Genomic DNA, 24,769 nt, shown 5'->3' with positions numbered 1-24,769 from the left:
AACCACTTAAGCAGCAGCTCATATTTGCACATAGTATTTAAGAGTTTGTAAGGCTCTTTGACATACGATACCTCATTTGACCCTCACCATGGTTATGTGAGAAACAGGAGATAGTTATCATTATTCCCATCTTACTCATGAATAAATTGAATGAGAAGAGGCTCTGTGACTTTCATGTGGATTACAGACTTTCTATGCCGCCATATTTAAGAACAGCCTGTTGGTGTGATGGGGGGGTCATGCCAAAAGTCTTCTCTGTGATGTGACAATTTCAAGAAAGCCATTTTCCTCATTTTTGTCACAAGTCTAAGGCATGCTTTCAGTGTAAGTGGACCCTATGGTTTCAAGTAACGTTAGTGAAATACAAGTGGGAAGAAGAGTGCTAGAGTTGGGGGGAAGTGTGAATGTCTGTGAGTATGTACCCGAAAGACAAATAGAAATGTATTTATCCAGAAAATGTGGCACATATACACCGTGGAATACTATGCAGTCATAGAAAAGAATGAGTTTATGTCCTTTGCAGGGACACAGATGCAGCTAGAAGCCATCATTCTCAGCAAACTAACACAGAAACAGAAAACCAAACACCACATGTTCTCACTCATACGTGAGAGTTGAACAATGAAAACACATGAACACAGGGAGGGGAACATCACACACTGGGGCCTGTCATGGGGTGGGGGGGCAAGCAGAGGGAGAGCATTAGGACAAATACCTAATACATATGAGGCTTAAAACCTAGATGACAGGTTGATGGGTGCAGCAAACCACCATGGCACATGTATACCTATGTAACAAACCTGCACATTCTGCATATGTATCCCAGAACTTAAAGTTAGATAAAAAAAAATAATAAATGTATTTATCCATGGTTTTGCTGATCTTTTGCCCTTCTGCCCTCCATTTCTCTGGTTTCTGTCTGGATCCTGCCATAATGGAAGGATGAATTTGGCAGATCTGCAGAGCATGATGGAGGCTCAGGTCATACTCTTCAGGTGCCTTTCCTTTTAAGCAAATCTAATCATGAAAAATTTCAAATTTGTACAACCAATAGATTGGGGAAATACTCACTTTAAAATGACCATGGGACTGTTTTAAAAATGTACACTCAAAATTTCAATAAAAATTCAGTGTTCATAGAATGTCTGTTATCAAATAGTTGTGTGTTAAATGAGAGAAAAATCCATAGGATGTTAAAAGTTGACCTATGCCCAGACTTACTAAAGCAGATTCTCTCAGTCAGTGACATTCTCACACTGTCATTAGGCCCTGGGAAGAGGAGCCCTTCCCTGCCTTGGGGAGGTTCCTACATATCTCAAACTCTACAATAAAAAACATTTTCTGTCTTTCCTGTCTAAATCTCTCTGTCTCTCTCTGTCTGGTTTGGTAACCAGTTGGGTGAAGGGAAATTATGGGAGAGGGCAATGGGCTGGAATAGACCCTGTAGACTAGGGGATATGGATCTGAATTCTCAAGTAGGGAGGTGGGTGAAAGAAGAAAATCACAGTCTCTTCTCTGGGAAACCAGAGAAAGAGGGTCTGATTGATTGATCAATTGCTTACTAATTACTTATTTGAAAGGTTTGCTTTATTAAGGTATCATTTGCAAACTATAAAATTCACCCTTTTTAAGTGTTTGGTTTGCTGACTTTTGACAAATGCATACAATTGGCTAACTACCAACACAATCAAAATATAGGACATTTTCATCACCCAGTTAAACTCCCTATGTCCCTTTGCAGTTAATCTCTGTCCCTGCCCCCTCACTTCCTGCTGTGGAATCACTGATCTGTTTCTTCAACCCCATAGCTTGCCTTTAATATTATGTAAATGGAATCATGCAGTATGTAGACTTCTGTGTCTAACTTCTTTCATTTAGAATAATGCTCTTTAGATACATCTATGTTGTTGCATGCATAGTGGTTTGTTCTTTTTAATTAGAGTATTATTCTACTGTATGTATGGATGTATCCCATTGTTTTCATTTCATTTCTTTTCTTTTCTTTTTTTTTTTTGAGACAGAGTTTCACTCTTGTTGCCCAGGCTGGAGTATGATGGCATGATCTTGGCTCACTGCAACCTCCACTTCCTGGGTTCAAGCAGTTCTCCTGCTTCAGCCTCCCGAGTAGCTGAGACTACAGGCATGCATCACCATGCCAGGCTAATTTCGTATTTTTAGTAGAGACAGGGTTTCTCCATGTTGGTCAGGTCAGTCCCATTATGTTTTACCATTCACTGGTTAAAGGACATTGAATTGTTTCCAGAAAGGTTACTATTGTTTATAGTTGCTTCAAACCACCCAAAGTGGGTATATAGCCAGGCTAGTTTCCCCAAGATAACTGTCCTCTTTCCCCTCTCTCTACTCCAGTGATGGAGTTTTGGCAGGTGCTTAGAAATACCTGGAAATCCTGAGTTGAGAAAATGACAAGTGAAACCCATCTGCCTTGGCTTCCTGGGGATCTTGATTGTGTTAGTTTCTATCCTGGGTTCAGAAGGTCATCAGCTGGGAGTCCTGGACCCATGTCCAGCTTTAGCCCCATCTTGTCCCAGCTGATCTGAGCTACTCCCAGGTTCACAGGTGGCAGGGGTGGCCTAGGCTCCTTTAGCCTCTGCGTTGCAAGTTAGGAATGCAGGCTGGCACTGGAAATAGCTTAATGTACAGATTCTAAATGTTTAGACATCGTGTATGTGGGCCTCCATTTGTATTCTTGCTCCAGGTCTGCAAATGTTAGGGAGGACCTGTTCCTGGTTGTAACTAGGGAGGACATCTCACAGTTTCTTCCTACACTCCTGTAACCAAATTACTCCATCAGGCACCAGTGGCCCTCTGGTGGTTCAGAGGAATAAATTCTTTACTAGAAGTACCTGCTTTGCTCCCAGGGTGTAGCTTCTGTGCTGGGAGAATCTTACCTCATTATTCCATCTGGTCGCCTGACTGACAGCAGCTTTCAGGACAGGAGAAAACAACCCGTGCTTGGCAGTCCTCCTCTATGTCCCCAGTCAGCTTCCTCACCCACTCTTGGCAGCAGCTGCTTCCTCCTCACTCTCCCTAAGTTCCCCCCATCACACAGCCTGGCCTCCACAGATACCTCCACCTTCTACTTAGTAGAGAAAAGAAAGACGTTTGTTCAACTTCCTCCCACTCACTCCAGCACATTTCTTCCTGTCTCGAATATATCAGGGTTCCCTGACATTTTGTTCTTGGTCCTCTTCACGCTTGACTCTCTCATGGATTTGGCTTTCCTCTCTTCCTACATATGACTTCCAAATCTACCTCTCCTGACTCACTCTCTCTTAGCTTCAAAATCCAGCCATCATCCTATCCTCTCTCCTCTCATATCCAGCTGGTTAGAAAATCCTGTCCAATCCACCCTCTGCGGATTTCTCAAAGCCATCCTCCATCCTCTGCTTCTCTGCCTTGTGCCTCTGCACACTTCCTTGGCGCGTCCTCCCACAGGTCTCACAGCCTTCTCTGTCACTCCTCAAAAATCAAGAACCTCACTGCCTTCAGAGCATTCTTTCTACAACTCAGTGATGAGTGTGTCAAATCTTTAATTTAAACCCTCTGATCCTCTGGGTTTCAAGTGTTTGCCAAACAAAATCCCAACTTCCTGGACCATGATATGTGTCCTTCATGATACAGTACACAGAGGCATCCAGCAGGCATGAAGGGTGATATGGTTTGGCTGTGTCCTCACCTAAATCTCATCTTGAATTCCCATGTGTTGTGGGAGGGACCCGGTGGGAGGTAATTGAATCATGGAGGTGGGTCTTTCCCATGCTGTTCTCCTGATAGTGAGTAAGTCTCGTGAGATCTGATGGTTATTATAAGGGAGAGTTTTCCTGCACAAACTCTCTTTCTTTGCTTGATACTATCCATGTAAGACTTGACTTGCTCCTCCTTGCCTTCTGCCATGATTGTGAGGCTTCCCCAGCCACATGGAACTGTAAGTCCAATCAAACCTTTCTTTTGTAAATTGCGCAGTCTTGGGTATGTCATTATCAGTAGCATGAAAATGGACTAATGCAAGGGGCTGCAGTGCTGCTGGAGGAAGGGGCTTGGGAAAGCCTAAGGCCTGCAGAGGGTCCCTTAATTCCACCTGGCGCAAGGGTTCATAGCTCTCCACTCCCCCAGGACCCTGACTCCCACCTCCAATCTAATATGCTTGCAGTGAATCACTGGTAATTTTTCAAGGGTGTCATGCTGTTTTCCACTGGGAATAACCCTCCCTGTGTTTTTTTTTTTTTTCTGTGAGTCTTCTCCCTATCGCTCTTAACAGCTTAGATGTCCTCTCAGGGGCTTCTCTGACAACATACCTCTCTTCGGTGCTCCTGTGACACTCCAACTTCACCGCATCTCAGTCCTTAGTATCCAGAGTAGTGGTTTCTCATCTCCCTTAGATTGTGAGCTCCTTGAGGTCAAAGACTGTGTCTTTTGCCCACATATCACCAGGGTAGATGTTTGTTGTTAAATGCGCATTTATCATGCACTTACTATGTGTCAGGCTATTTGTGTACTGTTACCAGTACTGATACATCAAGAATTAAAAGAAATAAGAGTCCTCTTGAAGACGTAAATGTATCAAGTATCCTTATGAAGGATATAGCAGAGATCCTCAAAGTCATCTTAACAAGACAGATAGGCTCCCCATCCTTCCAGTTTAACTGTATCCTGATTGGAAGCAAAAAATGTCTTATATGCAGAAACAAGTCAAAAAACCGGAGGCCCATGGCCAGCCACAGAATATAAGAAAAGTTGAGTCCCAGGGACTAAGGTTGGATGAGTAGGTGAGTATGTCCAGGTGTTGTTCCCGAAAGAGGAAGCCTTGGCTAGTGCCTTTAGATGTCGCTGTCCCTTGGGCAGGAGCAAGCAGGACCCTCACCTACTGCTGGTGGACTCAAGCGTCTAGCTGTCAGACACTTGAATCCTCTAACATCCCTCATCCTGCTCCATGTTTCTCAGGCAAACCTCTGATTCTGACTTGGCTTTCAAGTAATGTGACTGCTATTAGTCATAAGGGCTCGTTTCCTATGATAGTTATTACTCATTGTAAATTACCAAGCTGGATGCACCCACCCATCTTCACTGTGCTGACAGAAGCTGGTTTCTGGACTCAAGGCTAGGTGAGTCTTGTGAAATGTGAACGCAGATCTTTTGCCCACTTTAAATTCAGATTATTAGATTATTTCTTATTGAGTTGTTTGAGTTCCTTATATATTCTGGTTATTAATCCCTTGTCAGATGGGTAGTTTGCAAATATATTCTCCCATTCTGTGGGTTGTCTCTTTACTTTCTTGATGGTTTCCTTTTGTCAAGACTCATAAGCCCATTCAATTTTTGCAGCAATTCTCAGCCAATGCATGGGGATGGCCAGAAATGCTGGGAAGTTAATGCTCCTGGGATCATTCCTGACCAATGATGGGTGGAAGTAGGAAGACAATATGCCTATTTCTTCACCCCCCAGGTGGAAAACGCTGAGGCATGTTCCATGCTGTCTCACAGAGATCCACAGTGGAGCTGAGCTCCACAGAGTGGTCACCTGCTCCATGCAAACTTTCATTGGTTTTCTTCTCATTCCTGTCTCAGTCTCTCACTCTCTGACCAGGGCTTCCTGGGGTCACCTCCCAAATACCTTACCTCTACTCAAATCCTTATTTTTGGTTTTAGTGGAACACAGCCTAACACATGCGGTAAGCTCAGAGAGATGAAGTAATGGCCCAGGATCACAAGTCACAAGTGACAGAGCCAGATTCAAACAAGCTCTGCCCATTTAGCCCCCACTGCCTTACCATGTGTGACTCTTTTGCTTTTCTCTCCAGTTTTGTGCTACAGATGGGGGTCATGCGCTTCCACCTACGTCTGGTTCCAGCTGCTGCTTTAATTCAGTACTTGCCTGCCAATGCTGCTGGCAACTCCCACTAGCAAAGGGAACCCCCCCACATCGTGGGCAGCCAGGCAGAGCTGGGTTCTTCAGATGTTTCCATCAGCTCGGTAGAGTTGGTACCCATGTGGCTGGCTTATTTCTGGTGGACAGAGTTTCATTTTCTGCATTTGTACAGATACTGGCATCGAGCTCCCTCTTTTTAAATAAAAAGCTGATATTTTAATACACTTAAATGTGATTTTTAAAAAATCACCAAAGGCGGATGATAGCAAGAGTTGCAAAATCCCCAGGGTGCTATTAGCAATTTGGCTCTGACAGGAATCTTACTAGCACTGTAGAAGCAGTGTCATTATGATTAAGACATTGTAACTGTAGAAACTTAGAAATGTGAACTTCAGCAAATATCCCACAGGAGCCGGTTATATACATAAGTTTCCATCGGCTCCCCCTTGTAACTAAAGTTCTAATCTGGTTACAAGGAACACCAAAAGGTTTGCTAGGATGGTTGACTGTTTGAGCTGCTGGGCACATGAGACCATCTGGTCCATCGACCTGCCTTGGAGATAGGAAACGGCTAGAGAGAATGTGTGACTGGCCACAAAGTTCAAAGTGCAAAGCCAGGAGTAGGACGCAGGTCTTTCCCCACCCAGACCAGTTCTCTCTCTCTTATGTCATGCTGACTCTGTGCTCCTATCTCGGAGCCTCAATTTTCCCCTTCTGTAAAATGAGAATTAAAATAATCCCTAGATTTTAGAGTTCTGAGGATTAAATCAGATAGTTTAGATGAATTGCCTTGTAAACTGCAAGTGCCATGCAAATGGAGGGAGGTGGCGGGGCAGAGCAGAAGGAGTGTGCTTTTTAGAGACAGATCTGCTGGGAATCCCTGCCCACCTGCTTATCTGAGCCCTAGTTTCTATAAAATGAGGTGGTCCCATCTCCTGCCTGAAGTTATTATGGGATACAAATGAGATATTTTATGTAAAATTCCTGGCAAAAAGTACAATTTCTCTCTTTTTCATATGCTACCCATTATTTTGAAGGCGGCACTGAAGTTGGACATTTGGTAGTATTTCTGGAAATAGAAGAATGCTTATTGTAAAAGAATTGGCCCAAATGAAACGCATAGGGTCTTTTCTTTTCTAAGCCTGCCTATCTTTTTCCAAAGGTGTCAGTGAAATCAGCAAACAGAAAAAGCAGAAATGACATCCCATGAGGTTGACAGGGTGTCAAGAGATGGTCAGAAAGGAAAACCTGTTGCTCCAGTGTTTAAAGCAAATGAGCTGAGCTGTTTGTGGGAGCCTTATTTACTTATGTAAAGAAAATACTCCAGGTTTGCCATATTTACAACCAGAAGCAGATTAGCTTGGCAGGGATGCTGTGTAAAAGCAAGGCTTCACTTCATTCCTTCGAAGGTGAGGGAGCAGGTACCACTAGTCCTGTGTCCAGCCCTCCCCTTCTGTCGTAAGAGTGCGGTACTAGGAAGATACTCTTGACCAGATTTCAGATTCTTTCCAACTCATTTTTTAGACTCAAGGAGTTCTGCTTTTCCTTTCTTCTTTTTCTTTTCTTTTCTTTTCTTTTTTTTTTTTTTTGAGATGGAGTCTCTCTCTGTCACCCAAGCTGGAGTGCAGTGGTGTGATCTCAGCTCACTGCAACCTCCACCTCCCGGGTTCAAGTGATTCTCCTCCCTCAGCCTCCTGAGTCACTGGGATTACAGGCATGCACCACCACACTTGGCTAATTTTGGTATTTTTGGTAGAGACGGGGTTTCACCATGTTGGTCAGGCTGGTCTCGAACTCCTGACCTTGTGATCCACCTGCCTCAGCCTCCCAAGGTGCTGGGATTACAGTCAGGAGCCACTGCGCCCGGATTTATTTTCTTTTTTAAAGGTAGGATACCTGTATAAAAAATTCACACAAGGCCAGGCACAGTGGCTCACGCCTGTAATCCCAGCATTTTAGAAGACCAAGGCGGGTGGATCACCTGGGGTCAGGAGTTCAAGACCAGCCTGGGCAACATGGTGAAACCCCGTCTCTACCAAAGATACAAAAATTAGCTGGGTGTGGTGGTATACACCTATAATCCCAGCTACTTGGGAGGCTAAGGCACGAGAATGGCTGGAACCCAGGAGGCAGAGGTTGCAGTGAGCAGAAATAGTGCCACTGCATGCCAGCCTGGGTGACAAAGCGAGAGTCCGTCTCAAAAAATAAAATAAAATAAAAAATGCACACAATATAGAATGGTACTCAGTCTCCTTCTCATCCCTCTTCTACCCCTCATCCCACCTGCCCCCTAACAGGTGCCCAGGAATGCTATTTTCTCATGTGTTTCTTCAAGGACATTCCTTTCATGCGGTTCCATGGACTCATTCAATAAATACTTATTGAGTGCCTGTTCAAGGCATTGGGGATAGAGCAGTAAGTGGAAAAGTTGAGAATGTCTGCCCTCCAGGAGTTACATTCAAGCACTCAAGTGGTGCTGCCATTCTTACATGCTTGTATATGCGTTTTATGGCCATGTCTACCCTATTTCAGCACATCAATCATTACTGATTATACACTGTACCTTGCTTTTTTCATTTTCTCACACATCTAGGAGATTAATAAAGGCCATGTTTAAACCTAGCCCGGAGGTTCTTTGTTTGGGTCACTGGACTCACAGACATCAGCAGCAGCCAGAAGGAAGGCAAAGTCCACAAATAACTCTTGATCAGACAGAGGTGGGAACAAAGGGCTAGCATTACAAAGCCGTCTCTTTTTAGGGCAGCTTTGGTAATCAGGTCCAGATTCCAGCAGGAGATTTAGTGCTGAATTAGTTAGGATTCTTTATGAAACCCAGCTTAAAGTGGCTTAAGCAAGAAAGAGAATACATGGGCTCTCCAAGCCAATGCGGACACAAGGGCAGCCCTAGGGTAGACAGAGGAGCCGAAGGAACTGGCTTGAGGGCACAAGGTTCCCCCGACTCTCCATCTGTCTCACGTCTCTGCTTCTCTCTGCTTCAGTGGGCAGGGTGCTGCTCTGTTCCCCAGCAAGCTGATCTTTTCGTTTTGTGGGGAATTGGCCCTTCACATCAGGCAACCACTCCTATTGGCCAGGACAGGGTAATGTGCTCACCTTTTTGTCCAGTGGGATGGAGTCTGTTACTAGGAGAAAGAAGATGGGAAAGTCCTTTCAATAGACAGCAACAATGATTAAATCCCTGTTTAATGCATATCTGGACTATATTCCTATTAGTCTAATGTATCTTGCACAAAATAGCATGCTTAAAACTTAAATTACAATTAAAATTTCCAGAAGCACTTTTGACAACTTTATACAACTTGTCTGCATTTTGCTGCACAGACATGTTTTTCTTTTGTTGGTTCATTGGCTCATGGATTCATCCAACACTAATAAAGCACCTACGATATGCCAAGCACTGTATGACATGCCAAGCACTGTGCTAGGCTGCTGAAGATACCTGGCTCCTAGTCAGGAAAGAAACTCAGTCCTTGCCACAAAGGCATGGGGAAAATAAATGGGCAAATGGCTCCTTAGATCATAGCCACACATGGGATAATGTACAGCAGAACTGTGCACAAAACACAGTGGGAAGAGAGGCACTAGCAGCTCACTCTGCCTGGAGAAGACTTCATTCAGAATGGGGAGGTGCACACAACAGAATCTTAGAAAGGTGGGTGAAGGAGCCTGAGATATTTATTAGGACTCTTTGGAGGATGACAAATAGAAAACAAATTTAACTAACTTAAGTTAAAAGTTAGTTAACTCGCTGAGCCTGGTGGCTCACGCTTGTAATCCCAACACTTTGGGAGGCTGAGGATGGCGGATCACGAGGTCAAGAGATTGAGACCATCCCGGCCAACATGGTGAAACCTCGTCTCTACTGAAAATACAAAACATTAGCTGGGCGTGGTGGCGCACGCCTGTCGTCCCAGCTACTCAGTAGGCTGAGGCAGGAGAATCGCTTGAACCTAGGGGGTGGAGGTTGCAGTGAGACGAGATGGCGCCATTGCACTCCAGTCTGGCGAGAGAGCGAGGCTCAGTCTGGAAAAAAAAAAAAAAGTTAACTTTAACTAATGAGATTACAGCTGGGTTTGGGAAATTCCAGAATCAGTCCCTGGAGGAGCAAAAGTACCCAGGCAGCAGCCTTCTCTTCGTCTTTTGTCTCTACTGTGCCTCTGTTTCTCTCTTTCCCTAATTGCCTCCCCATATGGGCTTTCTTTCCTCTTCAGTCCTCAAGCAGGAGCATGGTCTACTGGAAACGGAATAAGGGGCTGGAGGGGACACCTAATGGGAGAACAGAATGGAGAGCTGGACAAAGGCTGGATGGAAAAGGGCAGAGTTGCAAGTCGAGGACTCCTGCACTGGCCCCGGACCCTCATGGAGGCCAGGTCATTGAGCCCTTCCAGGAGGCAGAATGGAGTTGGCTGGCCACACAGTGCAATTTGTCACAGCAAAGGGAGGACTACAGATTTCCAAAGGAAAAGAAAAAGAAAAGATGCCTGACCTCAAAGAGTGAGGAACATTCCAGCTGCAGAGGCCTCCTGACAGAAGAACTGTCCCAGAGCGCCAAGCAAGGGGGCATGGCCTTTCACCAGAAGAGGGAATAGGAGCAGGAGGTATTCCTCCCTTTCCACAGCACCTGCTCGTCACAAGCCAGTGAGTTTTGCTCAGAGTGCAATGCAACCAAAAAAGAAGAAAGTCCTTTCAGTTTGAGTTTCATACTCACACAGCCTTGTTTTCCCAGAAGCCCAGGCCCCAGGGACTCCGGAGTCAAAGTTACTGGTAAGAGTTACCTCAGCCGTCCTCCAGGGCTGCCCACACAGACAAGGACCAATCTCCAAGAAGCCACAGACTGTGGGCACAGCAGTGCTGAGTGATAAAGACATGAGCCCAGCAAGTAGTGCCCTGGAGAAGGATGTGATGGGCAGTACACGTCGGGCCCTTCTGCATGTCACCCATACCTCAACTGGTTTATCAGTGGCCTGGATTCTGAAATCATTAACATCACTAATGTCACACACACAAACATTCTCTCTCTTTCTCTCTCTCTCTCTCTCTCACACACACACACACATATGCACACACACACTTCAGCCCTTACCCCTCCATAATCTACTGAGCAGTCTCCATATTGTTCACAGAGTTCAGAACGCTCCCAGCAGCCATTGCTCCCTTATTGCTCCCTTATTTCTCCCTGAGTGCTGGAGCAGGGAAAGTATTTATCCACCATCTAGATGATTCCAGTCTCAAAAGCAGAGGGATCAGCTGGGTGTTCAGACTATTTTATTTACATCCTGAGTGGCTTTGTTTTGGCTGTGCAAAAAATGTTTCCCATCTCTCTTTGACTGGAGCAAGGGACTGGGTAGCATGGGGTAGAAGGAGGTGTCAGAAGGGATTAAAGAGTACCTGTTTGATCCACAAAACTCTAGAACTATCCTACTCTCCTCTGGGGTGTGTCTCTAGGTAGGTGATCTCATTTCATCTCTTACAAATATTCTGTTTGCTCCCCACATTCCACCTCACCCAGCTGGTATGGGGCAACCAAGTTTCTGATAATACGAAAGGAGGTAATATATCTGGAAGTCAAAGTCCACAGGGCTGGTGGACTTTAAAATGAGATGCATTTGGTACATGCGTTTGGTCATTCCCTTTCTTCAAGCCTGGACTTTTGAAGACAAATGGGGAAATCTGGAGCCCAGCATGCCAGAGGCCCATGTGAAGAGGCACATCCAGATGAAGTCAACACTTACACAAAGTCAAGTTTGAGTGCCTGGAAGAGGGATCTGCGTCCGGCTAAAACCAGAGTTTGTATTTATTGAACTCACCTTCTGTGCCAAACATTGCACCAAGCATTTTCACATGGATTATGTCATTTAATCCTTACACCTCCGTCCTGATAAATAGAAATAAATACCTTCATTTAATAGAAGAGCAAGCTAATGTTCAGAGAGATTAATAATTCACTCAAAATCACACACTTTGTAAGTGACAGAGTCGGACTTCAAATCCAAACAGGTTGAATTCAGAACCAATACTTCACACTGTCCTACCACTTAGCTGTGTGTTTGGGGGAAATTATTTGACTTGTCTAAGCTTCAATTTCCTTATCTGAAAACATGTTTATAAATAATAGTACCTACCATTTAGGTTGTTGAAAACATTCAATGGGATAATAAGTCTGAAGCAGCTCTCAGCACACAAGGGGCAATGGGTGGTAGCAATTAGTATGCAGTACTTTGAAAGAGACAAGCAACCAGGACACACATGGGAATGACGTTTTTCTTATTTTTTTGAGACAGAGTCTTGCTCGGCCACCCAGGCTGGAGTGCAATGGCACGATCTTGGCTCACTGCAACCTCTGCCTCCCAGGTTCAAACAATTCTCCTGCCTCAGCCTCCCGAGTAGCTGGGATTATAGGTGCCCACTACCATGCCCGGCTATTTTTTGTATTTTTAGTAGAGGCAGGGTTTCACCATGCTGGCCAGCCTGTCTCGAACTCCTGACCTTGTGATCCACCCACCTCAGTCTCCCAAGGTGCTAGGATTATAGGCATGAGCCACTGCGTCTGGCTGGGAGTGGAGCTTTTCAAACCCTGTGCGGGTGTCCCAGGCTGTGTGGTTCTCAGTGCTCAGATCTCTCCAGGGGAGGGTGGCTCAGGACAGACTCTGATTCACAAAGGTGCCACCTGTGAGAAGGAGGTTCCTATTAGGCACAGTGTGGAGCCCTTAGTCCAACTGGGTGAACAGTGCTCCTGCCCTTTGCTCCCCCAAGCTAAGCTACTTGGGGCTCAGAGTCAGGAGCCCCCCTGCCTGACACTCAGGGGAGGACCTTCTTCAGTGGCCACAGGTGGTGAATGGTCTTTCTAGCTGGAATGATACTGAGAACAGATGGGGCTTTCCGAGCTGTTTGACGGTGGCAGCTTGATGTATATTAACTGGCAAACTGCTCATCGTGTAGGGGAGGTCCGGAAGAAGCTGCGGTTGTAAGTGGGCGAAGGGAACCTCAGAGGGAAGTTGGCATGCAGGAAGGCATGATGTAGGTGGAGGCAAGGGCAGAGCTGTGGGCGAGTTGTGCTCGGGAGGTGAGGAGGTGAGACAGCTTGTCTCAGAGCTTGCTTGGCCCTGACTCCTCACCAAGAGAAACATATTGGATAACATTTGCATAGCTTGTCTCATAAAAGCAGCATCATGTGAGCCAGGAATCAGAGTGTGGGGCTGCAAGAGGCCTTGCAGCTCTTCTGGTGCAACCTGCAGGCCAGGAAACTGAGGCCCAGAGAGGGGAAGGGGCTTGTATAGGTTGCACAGTAACCTGTTTTCCTCTTGGTCTGTGTGAAAGTCACTCTCTGTATAAATTCAAGTATTCAGACATTATTTTGCTTTTGTTGTTGTTGTTGTTTCGTTTTAAAAGTATAACGATCAACACAAAAGACATTTTGAAAGAAGAAAAAAAATCATCCAATACCCTAATGAGGATCATTTTGTGCTTTCAATTTCAGGCTTTTTAAATGTGTGTTTTTATGTAGCTGCAATCACAGAGGAGAGAAAATTCTGCTATTTCATTTAATAGTTTGATATTTTTTCATGCTACAGTTTTCAGAGTTGTCACAAAACACTATATCCCATTGTTGGGCCGCAAATCAATGTTTAAAGAAACAGAATTGAACCCATGTAATAAGACTGAACCTGAATTTAGTTAAGACTTGGCTGGCAACAGCTTCATGTCTGTCTCGTGTCCCTCCTGTCCTAGAAGGCCAGGCATGTTTTACAAAAAGCTAATTTGTAGCCCAGATGAGAAACAGGACAGGGCAGGAAACTGGGTTTGCCTGGAACCACAGACATCATAGCATTCATGTTCTGCAGAACAATGGTTCTCATCTCTGGCGCACATTTCAATCACCTGGGGAGTTTTAAAAAAAATATTGATGTCTAGACCCTGTGCCCAGGGATTCTGATTTAATCATGCTGGGCTAAGAACAGGCATAGGTATTATTTTCAAAGCTCTGCAGGGTCCTATTATGCATCCAGGATGGAGAATGACTCGTCTCACAGGCCAACTCCTTAGGAAGAGCCAAGCCACAGTCACACTTAGGATAGAGGCACATTAATTAGACTCTTGTCCTATAACAAAGTAGAGACTTCTGTCATCTGTATAGTGTGACAGCTGCAATTGTGTAAAACACACTTAAAATTATTTGTCAGAATATGAATGAGAATGATGCGAGGGTTGTTTAATGAGAAGGGAATGGAGGTGATTAGAGGGAGGCCTGGAGTGTGTTTTAAAAGAGGGGATAATGACATGGAAGATTTATTTCTGGTCCACAAGAGGCACTTGTGGTGGCTTTCTGATGCTGAGGCTCAACAATAATTAAAAGACTTGGGTTGGCACTGTCTGGTAAACTAAATGTTTGTAGCATCGATCTAAGCCAGCCTGTGGCGGACGTCTCTGGGCCACCCTGATGGACTAGAATCCTCCAGCCCAGAACCTATGGGAGCTGTCCAGGGAGTTGGGAAGTATGCTTCTGGCCAGGAGGCACCAGGTCCGCAAACACTGAACTGCTATTGATGAGCAAAGAGTGACGGTCACTTCCAACCTCCTCCATCCCTCTTTGGTTCAGCTTTTTAAACATTGGCTCAAAGGTTTTTCTTTCCTCTCTTATGGAAAGCTTTGCCAGCACTGATTTGGTACATTCAGCCTCACTAGTCAATTCTAGGCACTCTGAGGTTTCCTTGATTATCTCTGTCGGGTCTTGAGGCTGCCTATCTGCCTTGAGAGACCAGAGAAAGGAAAGAAAATCAATTAAATTTAGCACACATTGTCTGAGCATCTACTCTGTGCCACGAACCGTGATTGGCACCAGAGTCACATAGATGAGCAAGACAAAAATCGTCACCCTTCCCAACTGTTGTGAGTCAGCCCAGTGAGTCTCTGCCAGGCATCAAGAGCCATGAAGGCACAGGGAAGACAGCAATTCATTCCACCCAAGGGCTCAGGGATCCCTTCACTGTGGAGGGAGTATTTGACCTGTACTTAGAAACAAGCAATTCCAGAAATCTACTCTTGTGTCACAAACCACTCCCAAACATGGTGGCTTAAAACAGTGATTTATTATACTCTCCCATAGTTCTGTGGGATAACTGGTGATTCTCATTTGAGGTCTCCCACAGAGTTGCAGTCAGGTTGCAGCTGGGGCTGGAGTCATCCAAAAGCTCAGCTGGGCTGGGCATCCAAAATGGCTTTGTCACTGCCATGTCCGGCACTTCCTCTGGGATGGCTGGAGCAGTGTTGGCTGGCAGAGTATCTCCCTCTACATAGCCCCCCTCCACTTGGCTAACTGGGCTTTCTCACAGCATGACAAATTCAGGGTAGTCAAGCTTCTTGCATAGTAGTTAACTTCCCTCGGAGCATGCACTCTGAGAGGCCAAGGGAGAAGCTGTGAGTCTTTTTATGATCTACCCTGGGGAGTTACGCAATATCACTTCCACTACTGGCTATTGGTGGGGCCAGATTCAAATGGGAGGGGATTCCATGATCACATCATGACCAGGAAACAGGGTTCTCTGGGGAGGCTCGTTGGAGCCTAGCTGCCACCGATGGAAAAGATTTTCACATCCAAGATAGGAGGAGAAAACATACTTAGCAGAAGAGAACTCGGCTGGACACAGTGGCTCACACCTATAATCCCAGCACTTTGGGAGGCCAAGGAGGGCGAATCATTTGAGGTCAGGAGTTTGATACCAGCCTGGCCAAAATCACGAAACCCTGTCTCTACTAAAAATAAAAAAAAAAGCCAGGCATGGCTGCAGGTGCCTGTAATCCCAGCTACTCGGGAGGCTAAGGCAGGAAAATCGCTTGAACTTAGGAGGCAGAGGTTGCAGTGAGCCGAGATCATGCCACTGCACTCCAGCTTGGGCAATAAAACAAGACTCTATCTCAAAAAAAAAAAAAAAAAGAGAGAGAGAGAGACCTCATGAGCAAAGCGCTGGTGTGTATGGAGAATAAAAAACAGTATTAGTCTTGATCATTTTAAATCTAAAGGGAAGATAAGATTGTGCAGGTAGGTGGGGGTTGGGCCATGAGGAATGTGGATTTTCCTGGACAGGCCATAGGGGACCACTGCATGTTGCAGGGTTGGGAAATCCATATAATTAGACCAGTGCTTTAGGGTATGCTTGCAGGGATATGCAGGACAATTGGTAGATGGGGGAGTCTGGGGACAGAAAACTTAGACAACAGACCAGGTGAGGGAGGGTGAGAATTTCACCAAGGCCAGGGCAGCTGGGCCCAGTGGGACAATGAGAGAGAGTAGATGCAATGAATGGCTCAGAAACAAAGTTAGCAGGGTGGAGCAATGGATCATGTGTGGGGAATGAGGAGGATGGAGTAGAACAGGAGACTGGGTTTCAAGAAAGAAGCCTGAAGGCTGTAATGAATCTGCAGCATTCAGAGTCATCAGCCTGCTGGTGGCAGGTGGAGGCCTTGGAAAGGCTGGGCTACCGGGAAAGCACTGTTACTCTAGGGACAGAAGAATCTCCTGGAGAATTTATTAAAAATGCATACCTGACTTTGAGAGTGATTCAAAAGGTTAGGAGTGGGTCCAGGAGCTGCATTTTTCACATATACCCCAGGTGATGACGATGCTGATCTTCGGGCCTTGGTTTGAGAAATACTTATGTAGATAGAAGGTTAACACACCTGACAGCAATAATTGAAGAATACCCTCAGAATGGCAGATACAGTTGAATGTGTGTTCCTAGCTAGGGAATCCAGGAGTGGCCAACCCGGAGATTCATTCCTTACCCATGATAAACATCTGAGCCCCTGGCCTGTCCCACGAAACATGGTCCATACAGGGGATTGAGGCCCTGAGTTTTGGGTTAAATGAAGATTGCCAGGTGGAGGTCGTTAGGGGAGGCTGCCAAGTGACAATGTCATGTAAACTGCATAATGTTTGCAAGCAGTCGTGGTTTTCCTGCCCAGCCCGCCACCACTGAACTGTAGGCAAGGCAGATCTTTTGTCCAGCCTGCCGCCACTGGGCCATGTGTAATGTGATTCTCCTGCCCAGCCCACTGCCACTGGACTCTCTCCCCTGTATGTGAGCCCCTCATAAAACCCCATGTCTCATTTGCTGGCTCTGGGTCTCTTCTTTGGCCTCTTGAACCTGGTGCCTTCCCTATCGAGGTTAGTAGCGGTTCAATGCAACAGTAGGCAGTGATGATCATACTAGTTAGTACATTTGGAAAGTCAGTTCATTATCTTTATAGGAGACAAAGAAGGAGTCAGGGTCATTAACAGGAGAATCCCGTCTTTGACAGGTCAACCAGAGATAGGACGCTAAGAAGGAAGGAGCAGACAAGTGAGTCGTGTGCTGTAGAGAGTTGAGATGAGGCTGAGGGCGTTTTCCAGGTTGTGTTGATGAGGTCTTTATGATCTTGGGGGTAGTTGCAGTCAGACTATGAGAGACTAAGAAATGAATGGGTGTGAGGATGAGAAGGCAGGTTAAGTGTAGATGACTGTTCCCAGCAGTGTGGGGGAGGGAAGAGAAGAAAGAAATGACTGTGCCACCGAAGGGGTGGGTGGAGGGGAGTGTCCTTGTAGGAGGAAAGAGCCTGGGGGAAGGAGATGGTGGAGAGGGAGAGACAGGAGATGAGCGAGGGAGAAAGAGGGAAGACAATAACAGAGCATAGCGACGAAGATCAGAGGCTCTTACATCTGACTTCTAATCCTGATTGCCCCTTGCTAGCCAGGCAATGTTGAGAAAGTGACCTATTCCCTCTGAGCTTCAGTTTTCTCGTCTGTACAAGGATAACAACACCCACCCTGCGGGATTGCAGGGGAATTACAGCACCAGCACAGTTCCGATCTCACCTGACTAGTGCTATGGCTGCTGCTGATTACAGCAGCAATCATGAAGCGAGGGAACGGGGTAATAATACTACTACTAATGATATCTCATACTGGAAAAGCAGAGGGGTTCACTTGTTTTACTTTATTATAAAAAGGAAAAACTCAAATAAGAACACGCATATGCCCATCTTTCAGATTTAGTAATTCCTAAAATTTTGTCACACTTGCTTCATTTTGTTGTTGTTGAAATGTTTTAAAGCAAATCCTAGCCCTCCTATTATTTTGCTCCTTTACACCTAAAAAACCATGGATTTCAAAAACACTTCTTACATGACTACGATGTCATTACCTACCTAATAAATCAGCCCTAACTCTTTGGAAGCATCTAATATCCAGTTCATAATCAAGGTTCCCCAGTTGTATACAAATGATTGGTTCCATTCGAGATCCAATATCCTGCATTTGGTTCTTATATCTTTGAATCTTTTAATTTGTAACAGTCCCTCCTCCCCTTTTTAAAGGCATTGGATTATTGAAAAAATACAACGAGTCCATTGCTAGACAGAATGAGCTACACTCTGGGTTTGTCTTCCTCACATTGTCCCTTCACTTGTTTCTCTGTGCCCCAGAATATTTTCAGCTACAGATGAACTTGAAAGGCTTGATGAGAATCAACTCTTGCGGGAGCTAGCACAGTTCACACTGAAGCCTTGTGCTTCATTTGGCAGTGGTCTCAACCTTGGCCTCTCATTGGAATCAGCTGAAGGCAGTTTTTAACCATCTCTATGCCCAGGCTACATCCCAGGCATTTAAAATTATAATCAGTAGAAATGGATCCCAGACATCAATAGTTAAAGCTCCCCAGGCAATTCCAATGTGCAGGCAAAGTGCCACCCATTGTATAGTTCATCTCATCGGCAAATCCATAGCATTGTTTATGCCATTGTTAGCGACTGTGATAAAACTGAGCAGCAGGATCAGCTGGTGGAAGCTTTATCTCTCCATGGAAAGTTCTCCATTAATACACCATCTGATTGTTTCATCTGCGTATGATTTTTGCCTAAACCAAATGGGATTGCATAAAGATGGCTTTCTACTTCTGCACTCTATTCAAATTTTTAAAGCTTCTATGAAAATGAACTTTCTCTTATCAACCTGGGCTATTTGCTTACACTGCAATGCAATCCAGGCAAGGCAAAAGAAATGCTTAATTTTTTTTTCCAAGGGGTTAATCTCAAAAAGCATAATCGTATCTCTTTCTGAGATCGTTTGAAGGAGATGGGGTTGAAGACAAACATTCTTTGAGGTGGAGATCAGAGTGGGAGGAAGAGTGGGAGGCACATCATAATAGGCGGTCAGGTCACCCTCAGCGAGTGGGGTAGGCAGGAGGAAAATAGAAGCCTGGACTACGTGCTGCTGGGAATGTGGCAGGCAGTTAATTATCAAGGAAAGAAGGAGTACTGAATGGCCAAAGATCGAACTGGGATTAGAGTGTGAGTTTGTGTTGGAACAAGGGGTGGCAAATTTCTATGGCAATGTTCAGCAGTGGAAGAGGATTTACTCAGCCTGCCTAGCACTGGAGTTGCCTAGGTGGGGACCGAAGGACATGGGGGTGAGGGAACCAAGGACACAGGCAAGGCCACTGCGACAGCAGCGTCACAGTTTCTCGGTTCACATGCCTGGCTTCCCCTGCCCAGCACATTCTCATCTGGCTGACCTCACCCTTCAGGTCTCATGTCAGATGTCATGACCTCCAGAAGCCATCTCTGGCTTTCTGTGTCTGAGCAGCTCCTTTTCTGTGCTTCCACAGTCCCCAAAGCTGCCCCGATCACAGTTCATATCACTGGCACTCCAATGTTTACTTGGTTGTGTCTCTTATTAAACTGTAAGTTCTAGTTGAAGCCAGTTGAGTCCATGAGAGAAACAATGTGGGCTCTGGAGAGAGGTGGGTGTTGAGAAGTAGTGATGGCAACAGAAAGGAGTCCTAAGAAAACATCACTTAAAACACCACTATTGATCTCATAGCTGAGGGGGACAGCACATACATACACTTATGTTTTCAAGTTTTTTAAAACATGGCGCAGATTGTGCCAGCCCCTTGCACAAGCCCCTCTGAGGTGTTTCTAACACATTGGGAATAAAATTGCAAAGGCTCTCCATGCCCCCTGAAGACCTCCAGGCTCTGCTACCATATTGTGCTGTCTCACTCTGCTCCTGCATTAGTGGGCTTCACTGTTTCTCAGTCTCTCCCCACATGAGCCACTGCAGAGCCTTGGCTCTTGCTGTTCCCTCTGCCGGGGAACACTCTTCCCCCAGATTTCAGCCTCTCTCTCCCACTCTCTTCATCAGGTCTCTGCAGAAATATCACATCCTCAGAGACAACCCTCCCTGACCACCCCCTCACTCTCTGCCATTACCTGGCTTTCTTTTTCATGGTGCTGGCCACCACGTGGCCCCGTATTACTACTCAGCTGCTGATGGTTTACTGTCTGTCTCCCCAAGCAGAATGTGACACCACGATGGTGGGACCTTGTTCTTGTCCCCACACTATGTTTTCAGCACCTAGAACAGTGCCTGATGTGTGGTGGGTGTCCAGACATGATTAGTTGAATGTATGAACACACACCCAGTGCCTTCGAAAGGCAAAGAAAAATTTGAACTAGGAATGGGGTACAAGTTTGTCAATACCCACAGCACCTCCTGAGCTCCATGGGATGAAGCACTGAGCTCCAAATAGGGGCAGGGCCAGGGCTGGAAGCAGCAGCAATGGGGTTCCATCCTCAGCACTGAGAACAGGGCCAGGGACATGGCATGGGTGAATGGAAGAAGCAAGAGTCGTGAAAATGCGTGTGAACAATGAGAAGTGGCTACTATGCACAGGGATGTTGGGCATGGACACATGTGTTCAGCAAGTATGGATTAACCCCACCCACCTACCTACGGTCTAGATACTGAGTCAAGTGCAGAGATACCTAGAGGAATAAGACAGAAGCCTTCTCCTCAAGTAGCCCGCAGAATAGAGGGGAAAGCTGAGACATCAACAAGTAAAATGAGGTGTGAAGTGGTGCTGAAGTGGCCATATGATGTGGTGGTTACAATAAGCAATTTGGGCCAGAGAGAAGCTCAGATTCTGGCTTGACCACACACTAGCTGAGTAAGCTTAAGCAAATTACTTAACTTCTTTTACAGAAAGGGAAACCAGTGACAGATTGGTTTCCTATAAACAAGGACAAATACCTGTAGATACGCTCAGTAAATCTCAGTAAACCAATTATAGACTGGTTTCCTCATCTGTAAAATGGGCAGTAATAATACCTATCTCATAGCATTGTGAGGATAAAATGAGTGTGTGGATAGATAGATAGATAGATAGATAGATAGATAGATAGATACATAGATACATAGATACATAGATAGACAACAGTACTTGGTACATAAGAAGTACTACATAAATGTTGGCTGGTATTTAATATTATTGTGAGAGATGTGTATATATGTGGAGACAGTGAGGGCACGAAGCAAGCAGGGGCAATGCTACCTGAGGTGTGGGAGCGGGCAGAGAAGACTCACACAGGGGAATGCCTGGAGCTGAAGCATGAGAATGAGTCAGTCTGCCACCTGCAGGGAGAGGGGCCGTGTGAGGGGAGTGGTATGGGGGCTTGGAGAGCACTTGATCTTATGTGGAACATCAGCTCATAGGAGACAAGGGTGTAAGGTCATGTCACTGGCAGGAGCAGAGGGCCTGGCCAGAGCACAGCACAAGGCTTACACAGCTCAGGGAGGCCTCCCTTCCGAGGGACCTGACTGCTGTTTCCAGCCTGTCCAGTGGAAGCAGCCACAGGATGGCTCCACGTCCCCAGAATAAACCAGGGCCCTTTGCAGCCTGACTGTAATTTTTCAAAGAAAGAAATGCAATTTGCTGGTGCTGGACAAGACATTAATTTTGTTCTGTGGGCTGCATGAGTCATCTAGGAACAAAGCAAGAAATGTAGGTACACTTTCCACAGCCTCTGCATGTCACTCCATGCCTGCCCAGGGCTGGGCATTATTTCATGCAGCTCAGAACGCCCACCATGGGAAAGTCCAGGGTTGGGCCCCTCCGAGCTGGAGAAACTGTGTTGTAGACCCCCTGGGTCCAAACCCAACCCAACCCCATTTTGCAAGCTCAAAAAGAGCAGGGAACAACTGCCTCCTTTCCTTCCATGGTGGGATTTTGGAGCCAGCAGGTATGTACTCCCACCTTGGCTGTGTTTCATGTGACCTGGGACACCTCCCAGGACCCCTCAGCTTATCAGGCTTCCCATCTGGAAAGGGGGTGCAGGGACCTTGAATCAGAGCTGTGATGAGGATGAATGAGATAGCACAACACTAAGGACAAATGCCTGCAGATGCACTCAGTGAATCTTCATCCTGCTCCTCCCAACAGGTGTGGAGCACAGAGAAGACGGTGTCCTTTTTCATGTCTCTCCTTAAAGCCCTCAGGCCAGCCCTTCCCTTCTCTGAACCTCAGTGTGGATCTGTGAGAAGAGGTACTTGAACCTGGTTGTCTCTAAGCACTCCATTGCCTTCCAGCACTGTAGTCTAAACTGCTATGACTGAGAACAAACTTGCCTTGGGTGATGTGAAGAATGTGTTTGTACCAGTAATGGCTCCCAGCAGGTGTGAAATGAATCCAGGTTGTTGGTTCCAGTGGGCAGGTACTATTTGAATTGACAGTTACGTATTTAGGTTATATATTTAGGGCTAAATCACAGGCGGGGGCTGGAGAGGGGAACTAGCCCCTCCTGGGAGGAATGTGGCCCCTCCCAAGCTACTGTCAGGCTTTATTGGTTCCCTGTGGGAAGAAGATGAAAGGACATTAGCTGTGTCTCAGAACAGGCGGTTTGTACCTGCCTAGAAGCAGAACCAAAAGGAAGGCCCTCCCCACCCAGAGCCGTGTGACAAAATGTCAGCCTTATTTCAGGGCTGGGACGAATTCAGCCTCCTCTAAGAAGTAGGTAGCCTGGCCTTCTTGAAAAAGCACATGTTTCAGACTCAGAATCTTGTCCTCGTTGTACCTCTTAACTGGCTATGTAACTTCTGAGCAAGTTATTTAACCTTTCAGAACCTCAGTTTCTTCATTTGCAACATAGGGGTGACAATAATCCCATTCCTCACAGAGTTGTGTAGATTAAACAAGGGGAGTATACTGCACATAGTAGGTACTCAACAAATGGCAGCTGTATGAAGCCTTTCTAGCGCCCCCTCTTGTTGCAAAGTCTCAGCCTTCTCTATATTTCTGTGATAATTACTCAGTGCCATACTAGAGGCTCAGGATGAGTCATAGATTTGCCTTTATCTCTGTTAAATTCTAAGCTTCTAGGGAGTGAGGATTGCTTTAATTCACATCTGATCCCCCAGTGTGCCTGGCACACAGTAGGTGTTCAATTAAAGCTTCTTGAATTAAATGGGATTCAAACTCCCAGAGAAGAAACCGTATTTTTCTCCTTGCCAACCTCCTCACCAGCCTTGCTTCCTGGCTCCTGCTGTCTAGCCAGGTGCCACTGAGCTTGTGTGAGCGTGCAGGCCTGGCCCTCAAGACTGAATATGCCATGGGGACCCAGATCACAGGACAAAATTGTGCAGAGGGAAGGACTAAGGCCAGCCATGATCTGCCCAGGGGCCCATCTTTTGTCTCTTTAGCAATAAATCGTGAGGTGAAACAAGCCCACCACACTCTGGTTAGGCCAAAGTAGCTGTTCTCATCATTTCTAATGGAAGCCTCCAGCAGAATATCACAGTTAATTGCAAAGAACGATGAGTCACACAAAGCAGCCTGGAAGGAGAGGGCAGTCACTGTGAAAGGACAAAAAGACCCACCAGAAGGCAGCCCAGGGCCAGCTCTGGTGTCCAGGGACCTGCAGGGCATGCAGGGCAAAGGACAGAGAATGATCGTCATACACATGCTACCCCTTTAGGTGCCAGGGACCAAACAGGTGATCATTCTGTAAGTGTCTTTTATCATTATATTTTGAGGTTTTAAAAATACAAAACTAGTGCAAATAATATAACACATCTGTATACATAATTATTTCATCCTTGTGGCCGTGTTGTGGAGTGAGACATATCAGTCTCATTTATGGATATGAAAACTGAAGCCTAGAGATCTTGTGGTTTGCTCAGTGTGCCAGTGGTAGCTGCATGATGTGACCAGAGCTGTCTACCACCAAAGCTTATGCTCTGTTCTCTGAGCCATGGTGTGGTCCCATCTCCCACTCAGTATGGGAATGGCCTCTAACATCTCTGACATTTGTCTTGCAGCCATGGTTTAACCTTTTCCAGCAATGAGGTGCTGATCACTTCACAAGCATAATCTTCCTTAATATCTAGCACTTTGATAATCAGTATATGCATATATCAGGCACTATTCAAGGAAGCTATATTGAGCCTTTCTAGGACCGCCTCCAGTTGGAAAATCTTCTTTCTCCATACTTCTATGGCAATTGGTCAGTGCCATAGTGCAGCACTATTAACCCTCACAAATACCCACAGAGGTGGGCACTATTATTTCCTTCCCTTTACAAATGAGAACAGAAAGACTTAGTAACTTAGAAAGGTCATATGACTGTTAAGCAACAGGGCTGGGACTTGACCATGGTTGCTGCCTCCTAACACCAGACTCTTGTCCACTATTCTGTCGGCCCCCAAGAAGTAGCCCACGTTGCTGCTATGCTGCTTGGTTTAAAAGATTTTCCTTATTCTGATACAAATCTGCTGCCTTAGAACTTCTACCCATCGGTTTCAGTTTTGCCCTATGATGCAGAAAGATTCTAGTGCCTCTTAGATGTGTTAGTGCTTCAGCTAGCTGCCCGCTTGACTCTTCCTCTCCACCTGAATCTTCTCTTCCTCTGTTTCTGATTTCTCTCTATCTCCTGGTGTTGAAGTGCCTTGGTGGGGGCACAGAGCTGTCCCCAATATTCCAAACATCATTGAAATGACTCTCCAGATTGACTGAGCTTATTGGGAGTCACATCACCCCATGGGTCTTGAGTTGTCTA

The sequence above is a fragment of the Macaca fascicularis genome, chromosome 2 (genome assembly GCF_037993035.2).
Source record: "Macaca fascicularis isolate 582-1 chromosome 2, T2T-MFA8v1.1".
Classification (NCBI taxonomy): domain Eukaryota; kingdom Metazoa; phylum Chordata; class Mammalia; order Primates; family Cercopithecidae; genus Macaca; species Macaca fascicularis.
Note: the sequence above shows the minus strand (reverse complement) of the source record.